The sequence below is a fragment of the Hippichthys cyanospilos genome, chromosome 4 (assembly GCF_059441005.1).
Source record: "Hippichthys cyanospilos isolate Australia breed blue-spotted pipefish chromosome 4, RoL_Hcya_1.0, whole genome shotgun sequence".
NCBI lineage: Eukaryota > Metazoa > Chordata > Actinopteri > Syngnathiformes > Syngnathidae > Hippichthys > Hippichthys cyanospilos.
In genome coordinates this window covers 23,286,128-23,301,716 of record NC_142372.1, presented here as the reverse complement: position 1 = coordinate 23,301,716, position 15,589 = coordinate 23,286,128, and the positions used below count along the sequence as shown (strand labels likewise).

General features: G+C 37.6%; 1 protein-coding gene across 1 annotated transcript in view; it reads right to left on the bottom strand.

Moving 5' to 3' along the window:
* cemip (cell migration inducing hyaluronidase 1) overlaps positions 1-15,589 on the bottom strand; it is a 92,379-nt gene that overhangs the window by 56,585 nt on the left and 20,205 nt on the right. The window contains exon 2 of the mRNA XM_088413333.1: positions 2,138-2,182. The gene's annotated coding sequence lies outside the window, so the exon portion shown is untranslated. The remainder of the gene's footprint in view (positions 1-2,137; positions 2,183-15,589) is intronic.

Sequence of the window (15,589 nt, the reverse complement as noted above, 5' to 3'; positions counted from 1 at the left end):
TTTTTGATGTAGGGAGTGGGGCTTTCCGTTGTAGCGTATGTCTATGGATTACTCCCGATGACTGAAAACCGGACTTTTTCATAGGTGTAACATATTCAGATTTATTCAAAGCTGTCAACATTTTCACATGAAAAACTGAGAAACCCTTGTAATCAAATTCCATCAGTTGCTTACTTGCTTCATTAAATTGAAATTTGTATTAAAGCCTGATGCAATTACCTTGCAGAGGTGAGGCCTACCCTATAATTACCTTGAAATGATTTCTCTTCCGAAAAAGAAAATACAAATGTCTGGAACACCACTCTTAAAAAAAAAAAAAGTTTTTTTTAAAAAACCTCATTGGATGAATACAAAACAATTTTGCACAGGATTTCCACTCATTAAAATTGTGCAGCCTCAATACAGTTGAGTTGGTTGAACTTGTCTTTATGCTTTATGCTGGCCTAACATAATTATCATAATAAACTAGAATAATTAAAATAACCATAATGAAAGTCAATTTCATTTTAAATTCATTTTATATATATATATATATATATATATATATATATATATATATATATATATATATATATATATATATATATATATGTTTTTTAATTCATAAAATTATATATACCATATTATATCCATTTGGTTACGCTCCTTCTAGTGTTGTAGTTATAAATTAGAGTTTTTAGCCAATTAGACTTCAGCGAACTTGTTGTCAGGATGTATGTAATCTGCTTTAGCCAGAAGCCAGAGCTTTCACATCAACACAGCGTGGGCTTCTGCGCAAGCGCAGATGGAAATGTGAGCCGTCCGTATAACTTAATAGACAGCTGTAATAGCTGACCGACTGCGCTTTTAAAAACTTTTGGAACATCCGAGGGGATACACTCCACATCTCAGTGCCAAGAGAAAGAGACCTTTCATAATGAAAAGGTGAAGAAAAATTGGGAATAGACTGATCGATTGTGACCGCCATTTGTTTTGGTGAGCGCAAGCCTTTTCTTTTTTTATTGTTTCATTTTGAATACGTCTGTGTTATTTTATTTAATTCATATTCAATTAATAGTAAATAAATAAAATGGTGTCGTTATATTAAACTGTGATTTGTAAATTAGACTTCATAAAATTTTGTGGATATTTATTTTAACTTTTTATCAATTTTTTTAAAGTTTTGACAGCATCACGTATAATGACAAGTTGTAATGGCTGATTCGGGTTTATTGACATTTAAAAGCTCCGGAAAATATCCTGTGCAGCCCAGTAATGCGTACGTGTGCGCATGAGGGCCAAATCCGACCCACCGCATCATTTTATGTAGCCCGCGAAATGCTGATTTCAGGTTTCTGGCTAAAATACCAAACTTGCAAGTTGTCTTTAACTTTTAAAAAATTGTGGGGAAAAAAAACAAACAAGTATCTTCTTATTCCCAATCTCTGATTTGAAGAGTTTTTGCCGGCCTCTGATTTCAAAACTAGGTAAGTGTGTGAGGAAGACACTTAAAATGTATTTGACTTCACAGCCATACCAGTCTTCTGACAGAAACTAATTACAATGTGGCCCATGATATTAAATGAGTTTGACACCTCTGAGCTAGCTCATTCTCCCTCACCAACTTTCTGACCACATTCCATTCACTCTGACCATTAGCACCAGGTACAACCAATTAGTTACCTTGTATATACTGTAAGCCCGCCCCTTCCTGCTGGTCCCCGTCTGATTGTCTTTTTTTCATGCCAAGCCTTCTTGCATTTATTCCTGCTCTGCCAGCCCGGATTCTGACCTTGCCTGTCCCTGACTACCCTGACACCTGCTGCCCCGGTCAGGAGACCCGCTCTGCCTGGCTGCCCAAGATTCTGCCTGCTCCCGAATGGACTCTCTGTCCAGGCTTGGTTCTGCCTGCCTGTTTCCTTCCTGCCATTTCTTCATATGCAAGCCAGCTGCTGTTGCCCTCCGCTTCTTTTTCCCTACATTCATTAAAGCAGTTGTTGACCACTTAAGTGTCTCTGCATACTCAACATACTGACAACAGTGACATAACAAAAACGTTTTGACATTTGTCAAAAATAAGTTTCAGGGTTACATTGCATTCTTTGCAAATATTAATCCAGATCATGTGTCAGCATGGAGGTGGCATTTTACTACTTACAATCAATGAGAGGATGCCTCCAGTACTTTGGTAATGTCGATGAACCTGCAAAAGAAGGGACAAATTCAATCCATGTGTTGGGATATTCATCACCAAGTAGTCAACAAGATGGCATTTCATGAGTGCACTTGTCAAGTTTGTCAAATTTTATGATGTTCATATATAAGACGTTTGCACACCTGTTGTCTTGAAAACAAGAGTTTACGTTTTATCACAAAACTAGTTATATAGAGGGATACGCATCAAAATGTTGCCAAGGTCCTCAAATGAGCATCAAGGGTTGTTGACTCTTGCCCTTTTTTTTTCCTGACCCATGGACCTCATTGATGAACTTGAAGATTTACGGTACATCTGGACAAAGATTCATCGTTAATATGTGTAGATATTTGAATATACCGTAGTTCTCTTCCCTCAGTAGTTTTTTTTTTTCCCCTCATTTTCAATCCCACATATTACGGCTCTCGACTTATAACCGTATAACTCAAAACAGATTTTTTTTTACGACATATGTGTTTGAATCACATTCATTCGAATGGGTAGTAATTAATGTAATTTAAAAGGCTTAAAGTGGTTATATATACCTCTAGTTCGCAATAGTTATGCATCTGTTTAAGAGTGTTTCTACAAAACATCACAAAAAACACTTAAAACAGAGAGGATCATGAACTGGTATGATTGTGAACTTGGTATGATTGTGATGTCTCCAGCTAGCTCTTTCTGAGGTGCAAAATATGGATGTATATGATCCGGTTAGAGAACATGGACAGTTGCTCCATTCAGCACATTTATTAACCGTGGTCTTTCACCACATACACACAATCACAAATGTGCTAGAACATGTATTATGAGCAACTTTTTCAATTTATGTCACGTACTCATCTGTGTCACAGACGAGGAAAAAGAGAAACTACGGTGAACCATTCACATTAGACTAGTGTTGCATTCATGGAACGCTCACAGCGTGGGAAATTACAACATCATACAGAAACAGCACATCAACCCAAACTACAAACAGATAAACAATGTGGGCTTTCTAATGACACTTTTGTCAAGCATCTTCAACAACATGGCTGCGTGGGTATTTTTTTCAATTTTGCAAAGTTTCACGCTGTGATCTCACAACAGTTGTCAAACGGGTAAAGAGGGCTTGGCATGGCATAATTTGCCAAGTAAGATGATCAGCAAATAATTTCTGAAGACCTCCATTTCAAACAAATTGGACGGGTCTGAAGATGACTACCCATGGAAGAGGATGTTTAAACACATGTCTGAGAGTTAAATGGGAAGAGCTATTTGACTAGTCAGATGGTGATGAGGACTTTTAGGGCTTTTGATAACTTTATATTCAGCAATGTCAAAAAATAAAGCATTGAAACTTCAAATCATTTTATTGTTGCATCGTTAGTTTAAGTATTCGTGTCTGCACGCACACGTATATTGCCTTGCATTTGTCTTATTTCCGCCCCACTCCTCCCTCTCATAAACACAACGGCATATTATTTGATATACGATGTAGAAATAACTCTAAAACTACCGTCATTTCATCATTTTAATAACACACACTATGTGTTTTTATTGGACAGCCATGGTCTATGTCACCACTTAAGTCAGGGGTAGACTTAGAGTCGCGTTTTTGTCAAATTCACCCGAATTGGAATAAAAAAATGGGGGTCGACATAAGCGAGGTTGACTTATATTCGCCAAAATACGGTAACTGAAGAAACTTTATTTGTTTCCATCCATGGTTATTTCCAAATTACAATAACATTCCGGGCAACCGGTTCTACTCATTGTCTACTGCCCAAAGACAGCTGGGATAGGCACCAGCATGCCACCAACACTAGTGAGGATTAGCAGCTAAAGGAAATGGATGGATGGAGCGATTTAAAACAATAAAAAAACAACAATAAAAACAACAATATTAAAACAATAAAATCTATAGTTTTGGTTCAGAAGTTAAAGAGATATTTTGCACGATCCGCCAAGGAAAGAGCAATGTTTCATTTATTAGTTACAATGTTATACTGTATAAAATGCCAAAGTGGCAAAAATGAGTGTTTAGAAACACACAGCCAGACAACCAACATGAATATAAAATAATTCTCCCACGGGCAGCATTATTTTTATGACTATTGGTTTCCCACAGGAAGGATTTGATAAAGGAGGGACTCTTTGTCAGTGTGGCCTCTTGACTCTGTTTTGTATTTGAATGTAAATTGGCTCCTTTATTCACTCCTCTGGGGTAGTCTCCAGCACCCCGCAACCCTCATGAGGATAGGTAGTCAAGATTACGGATGTATGTTTCGTGGCCAGCCGACAATGAACGATGTCACAAAGGCGAAGCCAGATGGTGAGAGATGTGGCTTCAGTAAACAAGACGTTTCACTTCCAGGTTGGAAACAGTGCTTACCATAAAACCCATATTTAATAAGATATGAAATCACCAATGTGCAAATGGAATTTCTAAGCATATATCTAACTGTGGAATTTATAAAGTTTAAAATATGATATGGGCCCTTTAATTGAACAAAAAACATTCTTTTTCTAAAGCGGCATGAGTGACCCGGTTCAGTTTTTTGAGGCATTTTCACAGTGGACACTTATTGCTCAATATGGCATAATGTGTTATCTTAGCACACGGCATCTATTGCAGCCTCTTGAGCCTAAAACGAGAATCCACCGAGCTGCAGGTTTCTTATTTTTGAGTTTTCCTTACCCCTCTGAGAGCTTTGTTCAGGGGGTGCCGTTGTGGATTTGTGATGTTCTTTGTGATTTTTTTTTTCACTTGTGATGCCCTTTGAGGTGATTAAATGCTATCCAAACAAATTGAAATTGACTTGACTTAAATCGACTGAACTCGACTCCTCTCACAAGGCACGGATGATGCGCTTGTAGAAAGGTAAGCGAGAGAAAGTGCGAATAAATTAGGGAAATTATGTTTTTGCAGTGGCTAATACTGCAATGGATCTTCTTCAAAACAGCGCAAACTGTGCAAGGGAATCCATCATGTTTTGCAACGGCTTGTATGGTTCACTTTGAATTGTGTGCTCTCTTTGTGCCGTTTGTGTTGAGGAATTATAGGTTAAACGTGTGCCAAAGTTTCAGTTTGTGGATATTCTGCGTATGACGTTCCTTTCCCTGCATTGTCAGAAGTAGTGCTATCTCACTGTCGTAAGACTTTTCATTTATGTGCGAACACTACCTTAGTTGCATTTTTTTCCTTCCTTTATGACAGCGTGAGCACATGAGCGCCTGAAACCGACATGAAAAGTGTTGCGAGCAAGCTGTCGTCTTGTGTGTCCAAGCTGCATGAGCAACAGTTCAAATGACATGCTGTCTAACTGCCAAACCAACGAACCACTTCCTGAAGGTGGTACGGAGTTTCAGGAAGGTCATTGCTTTCGTCACCAAACTAAGCTCCAAATCACGCTTTGCTTTGCGGGTGCACTAAATACTCATAGCACACTTTGAAGGCTCAAAGTGTTCATTTCCCCCTTCACTTCCTTCATCCTTCATTCGACCAATGAGGGCAGGAGTACATACAACAAGCGGGAGTAGATTACAACTCTTGCGGTAATTTGACGTCCGAGTGCCCCTGGCGAGTGCGTTTATAGTTAACTCGTCTGTCTAGCAAGCAGGAAACCCTCACAGTACGTCCCTCCACAAAATAGACTTTTTTATTTCTAAATGGAAAAAAAACAAAAAAACTGCAATTCATTGAGGGTACGATCGGAGAGCGAGGGATCACTGTATCACTGTAAATGTACTGTAAACGCAAGCTTTTGACAAGAACTCTGCAATTTGCATTGATGTGTGTTCTCCATGACTGCCTGGAGACTGCACATTAAGCAAATATACACAAAGGGAGCAAATATATTATGGTAAAACATGCATTCCTTAACTCAGAACTCATTGATCTGCAATGCAATTTCCTTTCAGAATATAACTATGCTTGTTGCCCGTTTGTTACTTGAATGATTTTTATTTCTTTTGGCCACAAAGGAATGTATCCCACAATGCTTTGCTCAGCCGTGTTTGAGCGATTTATTCATTCAAATTATATTTAAAAAGCAAACTAACATGACAGGCTCGTCCTAAAAATTGCTTTTCACAGGCACGCAGATGTGCCAGTAAAATGAATGTTGAGTAGGACTGTGCACACGTAGGCATTTCACTTGATGAAACCATAGTGCAGAGCAGTGCAATTATTGCCCCAGCTATAATTGGCATTTACAATGAGAAGAAAGTAATTTATGTCAAAGTTGCTTTCTGCAATCCTTAAATGACACTTGCTATCTATATTGTTACAGCAGGATTTTTATACTACAGCACCCACCAGTTACAGTGTTCCTGAGCGCATGTCTTAGCTTGCCCCCTATTTAAAATTGTATTTAACTGCCATACTTTCTCTCTCGGTTACAGTTGATCATTAAAGTCACAGCTGACAATTGACAACAAATGACGATGATGAATAAATTGTATTTTTCTGTAAGGCTTAGTCTGTCGTTTCTACATTTTTCTTGTCATACGACGTCTTCGCCAACTGACAGAATGTGCCATTATTTGGAATAATTTCATTAATACCATTGTGATACAAACAGTACTGGGAGTAATGCATTGCAAAAGTAATGTAATTACTGTAATGGATTACTTTTTGCCCTAATGCAGTAGTGTAATGCATTACACACAAAAAAATAGTAATATTTTACTTGTTAAAAATGACAGTAACACAATGCATTGCAATGCATTTTTAACCTGAAATTATTTTCCCTAAATTCGCCAAAAACACCGCGACACCACCACACCCATTAATTTCAGTTCATCTGGGATAAATACAAGAATATTATACTTAGGTGCACTTTGTGTGTGATACCTAAAGAGCTGCCCACTTTGCTAAATAGCACCAGTAATTAGACAAACCATTTAGAGCAATGTCAGAGTAACGTGAAGTTAGCAAAAAGCAAAAAACGCATTGAGAGTGGGGACAAAACAGAGCAGGCAAAATGAGGTATCTTGTCTTTTAAGGTTACAATACTATAAATTGAATGATTTGTACTGTTTTTAGCTTAAGTCAACCTTCCACTGGATGTGTAATGAGCTACATTTAGAATGGCAAATTCATATTTCCAGTAATGATGATGAGAGTAATATAAAAGTAATGCAATGGTAGTGTAATGCATTGCATTTCAAATAGTGATATTGTAATGCAACTAATTAGTTTGAAATGACAATAATAAGTAATAAATAATGCATAACGGTTTTGAAGTAACTTGCCCAACACTGGATACAAATAGTGAAATAAGATCCTGTTTATTAAGAACCTCAGCAGCATGTAAAGGGTTTTTCTATGCAAAACAATATGCTGTGGAAATTGATTTTGTCTTTTCAATGTTACGTTTTTAAATACAGTTTTTGGCTCTTTATAGTTCAATTAAGATCAACACTGGAATATAAATTGACACAAACAGTTTATCATTTTGCGTGTTCCGCACTCAGATGTGCAAGTAGTGCAAGTTTTATACTCCCTGCAAATACATTTAAGGCCAAGAGAAACAGTAATAGCATCAGATGTCCAGTTTGAGCCATAAATTACATTTAAACACAGCGCGTGGATGTTAAGTGACAGCTTAAACAGCCTGTCTGTCAAGGAACACTGAATCTGAGAAATTAAAAGACTTGAATGATACTGGAATGTGAGCAGGATCCTTAAAAAGACATGTATGCTTTCAACACCACACTAAATCACAACCTTCTTGTGCCAGAGCTCAATTATCGCACATTCAGCATTCTTTTTTTGTGGCTGTGCTTGTTACGTGACATAACAAGTAGGCACCAACCAAACATAAATCAACACAAAAGAGAAAAAAAACAATTGTATTTACTGTTAGGGATTGGACCCTGGCAACTAGAATCCAATGCTGCGGATCACAGAGTAAGAACATGTATGTCACTCATCTGAAGCAGGTGTTTAATAAAACTGTTGAAAAGTACCTTGAAAAGTACAGTTTTTTTAATGATGACACTACAGTACTTTTTTGTATTCTCTCCCACAGTATATGGTGCGAATGTGAGTATAACCAGTGATGAGTGACTGTTGAAAAGTCAACTTCAGTCATATTGGATATGTTCTAGCTAACAACGGAAATTTAAGAAAGTTGGAATAGACAATTTATGAAACATTACTTTAAAATAATGTGCGTTTTCGACACAAAGGAGTTCAAAGTTTATGAAAAGTTCAGCTCACATTTTAAAATAAACAAATTCACTTTATAGCTGATAACAGATTTTTTTCAAATTGAGTTTATCCATCCCTCTGTGTCCAAAACACAAACACAGCAGGTTTTTGGAAATATGGGAGGAAACCAGAGTACCCAGAAAAACCCGTGCAGGCAGGGAGAACATGCAGACCCATATGTGAACCCGTGACCTCTGCGCTGTGAGGTGGACACTGAACTGATTGCAAGACAAACAACCGTCCACGCACCCAATCACACCAATAAGATGCAAACTCCACACAGGAAGACTGGAACAAGGTGGATTTTAACTCAGGACCATGAACTATGAGGCAGACGTGCTAACCACTACACCACCAAGCAACCAATGAAATATATCTCATGTAAATTATGTTAGCATCTGTGCAAACATTTAGACAGAAATACTTATTTGAATATAATTTAAAATGATCTTAAATTATCAAAAAAAATGAAGAAAACAATGGGTGATTGTGTATGTCAGATCTGAATGCAATCAGGAATTTGTCTCCAAATTACAATCCAGGTAATTTTATGGATTGAAAAGGGAAAACATTGCATCCATCAATTTGAGAATTTTAATATTTTTATTTCATTTTCAAATGATTTTTATTTAATATTTTGTAACAAGTTTTTAATGATGTTTCAATGCATAAAAAGAACCAACTCCAACTCTTTATGAGGGATTAAAACAAAAAAGTTGCCTCTTACTACATGCATAAATAATATTTTGCACTACATGGTATTTGCACTAAAGTATTATCACCATTGTTTCTGTTGTTGTTTATTGTATTCTTGTTTGTTTTATTTCTTATCTATTTATTGCTACATGGAATGTAGTCTGCTACTCAGGGAGTGAAGGGAATAAAAATGTCATTGTGTGGTACAATAATACTATACATGACAATAAAAACTCTTGAATCTTGAAAAAGGTAGGGGGGCAATGGATGAAAAAGCTCACAGTTAGATGGAATCATGGATTTGAGACTAAATGTCTCCGTGATTGTTGTTTTGCTTCCGTGTTCCAGATCTTTTCCCTCTGAGGCTCCAGGTTAAAGCAAGCAGCTGTCCATCCTGTTTTTACTTGAAACATTTACCAGCGCTGTCTCAATCACCTCTAATATTATCCAACACACGGAAAAATGCTTTGGAGGAGACAGGCACCAATTGTCACGGTGCTGTGAAAGGACCCAGACACGTGGAAATGCTGAAAAGGTCAGGTCGAAATGGAGTTTTGTCTTCAGGCAATGATATGCCATGACTCCTTCTTGTGACTGCTTCCAAGTCAGCCCATAAATCATTCAGAAGCACAAGACCTCTACTGAAAAGACCATATGTCATGATTATTTTTGTTGGCGTTTAAGAAATGCTTTCACACAAAAGTTCCATCTCTAATTTTGCGTGTGCTTTGCTTTTCTTTGTGTGTAGGTTTGCATCTTAAGAGCAGAGAGGCACCTGCCTTTCCGATACACTGGTCACAGATACGACCAGTGGCATGGCTCACCGAGCCAAGGTCGTAGTATGGTCGTCTCCCAGCCGAAAGGCCGTGGGTTTGATCCCCCATCCATCAAGACCATGTCTAAGTGTCCTTGAGCAAGACACTGAACCCCCAGTTGCTCCTGATGCTGCATCATCATTAGGTGAATGACTAGTTAGTGTAAAGCGCTTTGAGTACCCAAGGTAGAAAAGCGCTATATAAGTGACGTCCCTGGCTTGCGTTTTTTTTTATCTTACGATGTCGACCGCACCGTTTTTTTTTTTGTCCCCTCTTCATGACATTTTTTTCGCATTACGACAAAAACTCCTCCTCAAACACAGCGGTCAGTGTGCGTGTGTGACCGCGAGTCGCTCCGAGCTCATACATCTATACACGCGTCACTGCTTACGTCACTAGAATGCTGGTCTGCGTCACGACTCCTTAAGATACAGGTCTGCTACTAGTCAGCGTCACGGAAGCACTAAGATGCTGGTCTGCTATTGGTCAGAGTCATGGTTTCCAAAATACACACAAAAACGTATTTATAGTGTATTTCAGTGCTTTATTCAAACTTGAATTGGTTAGCCATGGGTCCCAAGATTGCTAGTGATGTTAACGGGAGAAGTAAGAAGATGATTTACATTGGGAAGGAAGCGGGAGATAATCAAGAAATACGAAAAAGGCTAAGCTAAACTAGGCTACCCTCACTATGGAATATGGTTGCAACAAGCTTTCACCTCACTCAAAGGTAAATAGATCCTTTCCATATTTTATATTTATGTTATTTAATTGTATACATGTATATTATATATAGTAGAACTCACTGTACTATTTTGATACCAATTTTTAATATTTGTATACAATTTTTATTTTTACCTGGGGTTTTACACGCATTTGCTGTTTGACATAGGTTTGGATTGCCCGCCATACAGCGAATTCGTGTCACAATCCCAACTGCGGAACGGATTAATGTTGTCACATGGGGGCCCACTGTACTAATAGCGAAGTTTATGTGTTTAATGTGATTAATCTTGTAAACTGATGGCCCACTGTACATGTATATATGCAGTGATCCCTTGTAAGTTCGCGCCTCGTCTTTCGCGCCCTCAGTGCATCACAGATTTGTTTGTTTTTTGTTTTTTTGTTTTTTTTTGGGGGGGGCAACTATATTGTGTAGCAACGTGTTGTGAAGGTTTCCACCATGCCATATAGGTGAGTTATCTATAAATGCACTTGCCACTGGTACGCCTTGGAAGTCGAACTGCATCTGCAGTACACATATTTACTTAAATCTTAAATGATTAATTCTCATCCAGTAAATGTCCTATTATGCCTTCTCTTTCCATGTATTGGCTATACATACTAGTCGGGATCATGGTGAGCAGCTCCTCGGATGTCCGACGAAGAGCAAGCAACAAGGAGCTTACCTAACATGATTAAAAAGCAGAGTTTATACTTCAAATTCCAATGTATTACAAAAGACAAGAAGATTCCAAAGCTTTCCTTTATCTCAAGTCCAAAGCATCTTTGAGAATCACATGAATCCTAAATTCTGAGGCAGTCTGCCAAAGACTGGATATTTTACTGTTGTTATTTGCGTGTATGTTTTTAATGTGAAATTATCAAGATTTGATTCAAGTTTTTTATTTGTCAACTGAAAGATGATTTGTCATTTGATATGGCCCATGACAAAGGGTTTATTCAACATTGTATTTCAAGTGCATTTGGCCACATAAAGAAAATAACATTTTCATGACATTTTGAGGTTTTAAAACCTTTTTTTTACTTTTATGCAATACATATCTAAAACATCAACACTATTCATTATTTACAAGGCACTCTGAATATGCGCTGTTTGAATGATTCTGCAGGGGCACTGGCTTCAGAATGACCATCGGCATCATCTTTTTCTTCTGCAGCTTGCATAGCTCATATTGGATGGCTGTATGAAATTTGAGCAAGGCCTTCACAATCAACAGTTGCGGGCGTCTGTGCACTGTGAGTGAACGGGCACATAGAGTTAATTAGCTGATAGATATTTAATTACACAGTTGTATTAGCTAATCAGATCACGAGATGGCAACAGTGAGACCAGCTAGATAGCCTCACATTGAGCATGACATGTACGCGCTCTGTGATTGGATACTCAGCATGGGAGGCAGCCCTATGCAGGTCAAGAAAGCTTAGCCGTTGGGCTGTGACAATCCCTGTGTCCTGTGCAAATGTAGATAGGTCATTCTCTGCCTTTTTTTTTAAGTGAATTAAAAAATACAATCATTAGTGTGAGCTGCTGCGTGGATGAAATGCTCCAATGCAGCCTCTATGAGACTTTGTGGACAAATCATTTTAAATTGCCTTTTATTTTTAAGTTTTGACAGTATCACCTATCGTGATACGTTTGAATTGATGATGCGGGTTTATTGATGTTTAAATGCTCCGGAAAATAGCCTGTGTTGTATATGATTAGGATTAATGCAACACCCAGTAATCCGTACGTGTGCTTCTGAGGGGTATTTATTTGAGTCGGACATCACTGAAGGCGTAAGTGCGAAATGCACGGACCTCCGCCGCATTTCACCCCATTTCAACGAGCATAAAAAAGGAAACGAATCATCCATGTTGCCAATTTAAGTCGTCAATGACATACATGATGTGTCAACAGTAACAAACACTGTCAGAATGAAGACATTGAGATGTGATGAAAATATTCCTCATTTCTTACATTATTAGTCTATATGATTACACAAAAGGTATTTTAAAACATCTACACCAAATCCCAAATCCATACCCTTACTTACTTACTTTCATTCAACCATACTCGTCACACCCTCATTACACAATTTCCGTTAGTGCATCAATGAAAGCCAATGCTCAAAATGAGCAGTTTCAAATCAGTGTTTGTGAAATCAATTTTCTCTATTTGCATTCATACAAATTATTTGTGAATGACTTGAGAGGCCAGTAACCCCAAACGGGTTATTTATTATCAGGCTAGCCGGACGATCTAAGTTAGCAGTTGGCTGTGATTTACTTATTTTATTAATTATCCCATTTTGATCACTATAATAAAGGCATGAAATTTGATTATTTCAATCGTAGGTTCCCTAGGTTTCCTTAGGTTTCTGGATGAAATTTGATTATTTCAATCGTAGGTTCCCTAGGTTTTCTTAGGTTTCTGGATGACCAAGCCTTCACTGGTGATTACCAGTCTGTAAGAAAACTTCAGCTTGCATTTCTTTCATTTCCCGAGTTTAATCCTCATTCACTCACCTGTTGACACTTGCATGACAGCATGCAATCAGCTGAGTTTCAGCGTCATCTTAATAAGCTTACACTTACCCTTGACACGTCGACACTTGTAGGACTATAAAGTTAAATATAGTTGAAAACGCAACTGTGCAATCAAGACTTCAACATCAGCCAGTGACATATAAACACACAAAAATCTAACAGCAAATTCTTTTCAAATGATCAATTGTCACGTTCAGATCGCTTCAACCTGTTTCACTAATATTCCCCTTTGGCCATATTTGTGTAGAGCTCAGTACTTCCTTATATATTCAGAAGAGAGGGGTAAAAAGAGTAAAATGTCAAAGTAAATGAATAAAATACAGTCGAGATGTTAGTAGGAAATAAAATGACTTTGGTTTTGTCTACTTCTAACAAATAATGAGGCACTTCAAGCCTAAAAAACACACACAGATGTTACTGTACACACACCCTGCTTCGGGTGTGAAACGGGACTTTGCTGTTTTCCTTCAACACCGACAGCTGACATTTTACAGATTTGTGGTTTAAACAGCCAGAAGCAGCAACCTCAGCATCCCATGAGACATACTTTTGGGTGAAGCCGGCATTCACAGAGGCACGCTGCCAACAGTGGATTAATGTGTGTTGGCACAGTAAGTAATCCTCTGGGGGATGCACTCCTCCTCAAAGCAAAAATAAATGTCACTCAACACAACACAATCAATTCCCCTTCCTGATTTAGACATTAAGCACGTGCTTAGGGATGATGCGCACACTACAGCAAAACAGAATTAATAGAACGTATACAGTTAAAGGTCAAACATCTCACATCTTAGGAATTGTTATATTTTTACTCAAATTGTATACGTAATGCTGTTATTTTATACAAATATAATTCTTCTAAAAGTGAACTGTTGTTCCAGAATAACTGATCATGCTTGTGAATTTTTAGGTATAAAATGTCATCTTGATTCAACATCAACATTAGATTCCCATGCCAAAGCTGAACAGTGGACAAGTAGTCTTCTAAAGGTGTTTATTTAATTTTTGGTGACTGATTTTCATTTTCAGAAAGATCGTGGTGTGGTATTCGGGGTGCACTGCAGCCAACAAAGAAAGTGTTGCAGAGGGTGAGCTACAGTATCCAGAAAATTACTAGATGCTGTCTCCCCTCCCTGGACGACATTGAAGCTCTCACTGGGTGAGCAACATTGTCATTGACACCGCTCCTGCTGGTCGTCACGCTTTCAAATTGTTGCCCTATCATTGCCGCTACAGGGTTCAAAGAAGCTGGACAAACAGACTCAGAGACAGATATTTCCCCCAAGCTATTAACACTCTGGGGGAAAAAAAACAAGAACACGCATAAAATAACAATAATAGCTGTTAATCTGTGAAATCGTGATTTATAATATACTAGTTATTGTTAATATTTATTCAAGAGGCACTGATCGGAGCAGCACTCTCAATTTTTGTTGACATGCGATTCGATTCTGTCTTTTGATGTGTGTGTGTGTGTGTTTGTGTGTGTGTAATATATATATATATATATATATATATATATATATATATATATATATATATATATATATATATATATATATATATATGCAGTGGGCCCCCGGTTAACGAACCGGGTTAGGGTCTTACATATTTTTCATCTTACGACTTGGACCGCGGCATTTTTTTGTCCCCCTCTTTTGCACAAACGTTTCGTCTTACGAACCATCCAACATGCCAGTCAGTGTGTCCGCACTATTTTTTTCGCTTTGCTGCATCAACACAAACAACTTTGGATGGATTAAAGAGAAGGAAATCGCCGGTGATATGTTCTCGTTTGAAAAAAGTTCTTGTTTAAGAAAAAAAAAAATTCTGCGGGTTCGTCTCTGCTCCCCTCTGCCTCCACCCACCACCAGTTTCAAGTCACATCACCCCAAAGCTAAATGTCATTTTTCCTTTGTATATTTATGTTATTTAATTTAACTGTACAGTAGATTATGTTACTAATTTTTAATATGTGTATAAAGTCGTGATGTTTTTACCGAAGGTTTTTGCACGCATTCACTAATTAACATAGGATTCGAGGTACGAGCCTAGCCGCTGAATGGATTAAGGTCGTAACACGGGGGCCCACTGTATAGGGGAAACTAGGTGTATACACGGTATATATATGTATATATATATATATATATATATATATATATATATATATATATATATATATATATATATATATATATATATATATATATATATATATAACATACTCATGACTCACAGATGTGAGTCAAATATATTAAGGCATCCCTCCATAGAGCAGAAAAGGAAAATCAATTAAAAACGTGAGATTCGAATAATACAAGAAGAAGTTCACCAAGAACAAGTTTAATATCATTGAACTGCATGGACAGATGATTAAATTATACTTGGGGGGAAAAAACACTTGGGAACTTCTGAGTCATCATAGCTATTTTT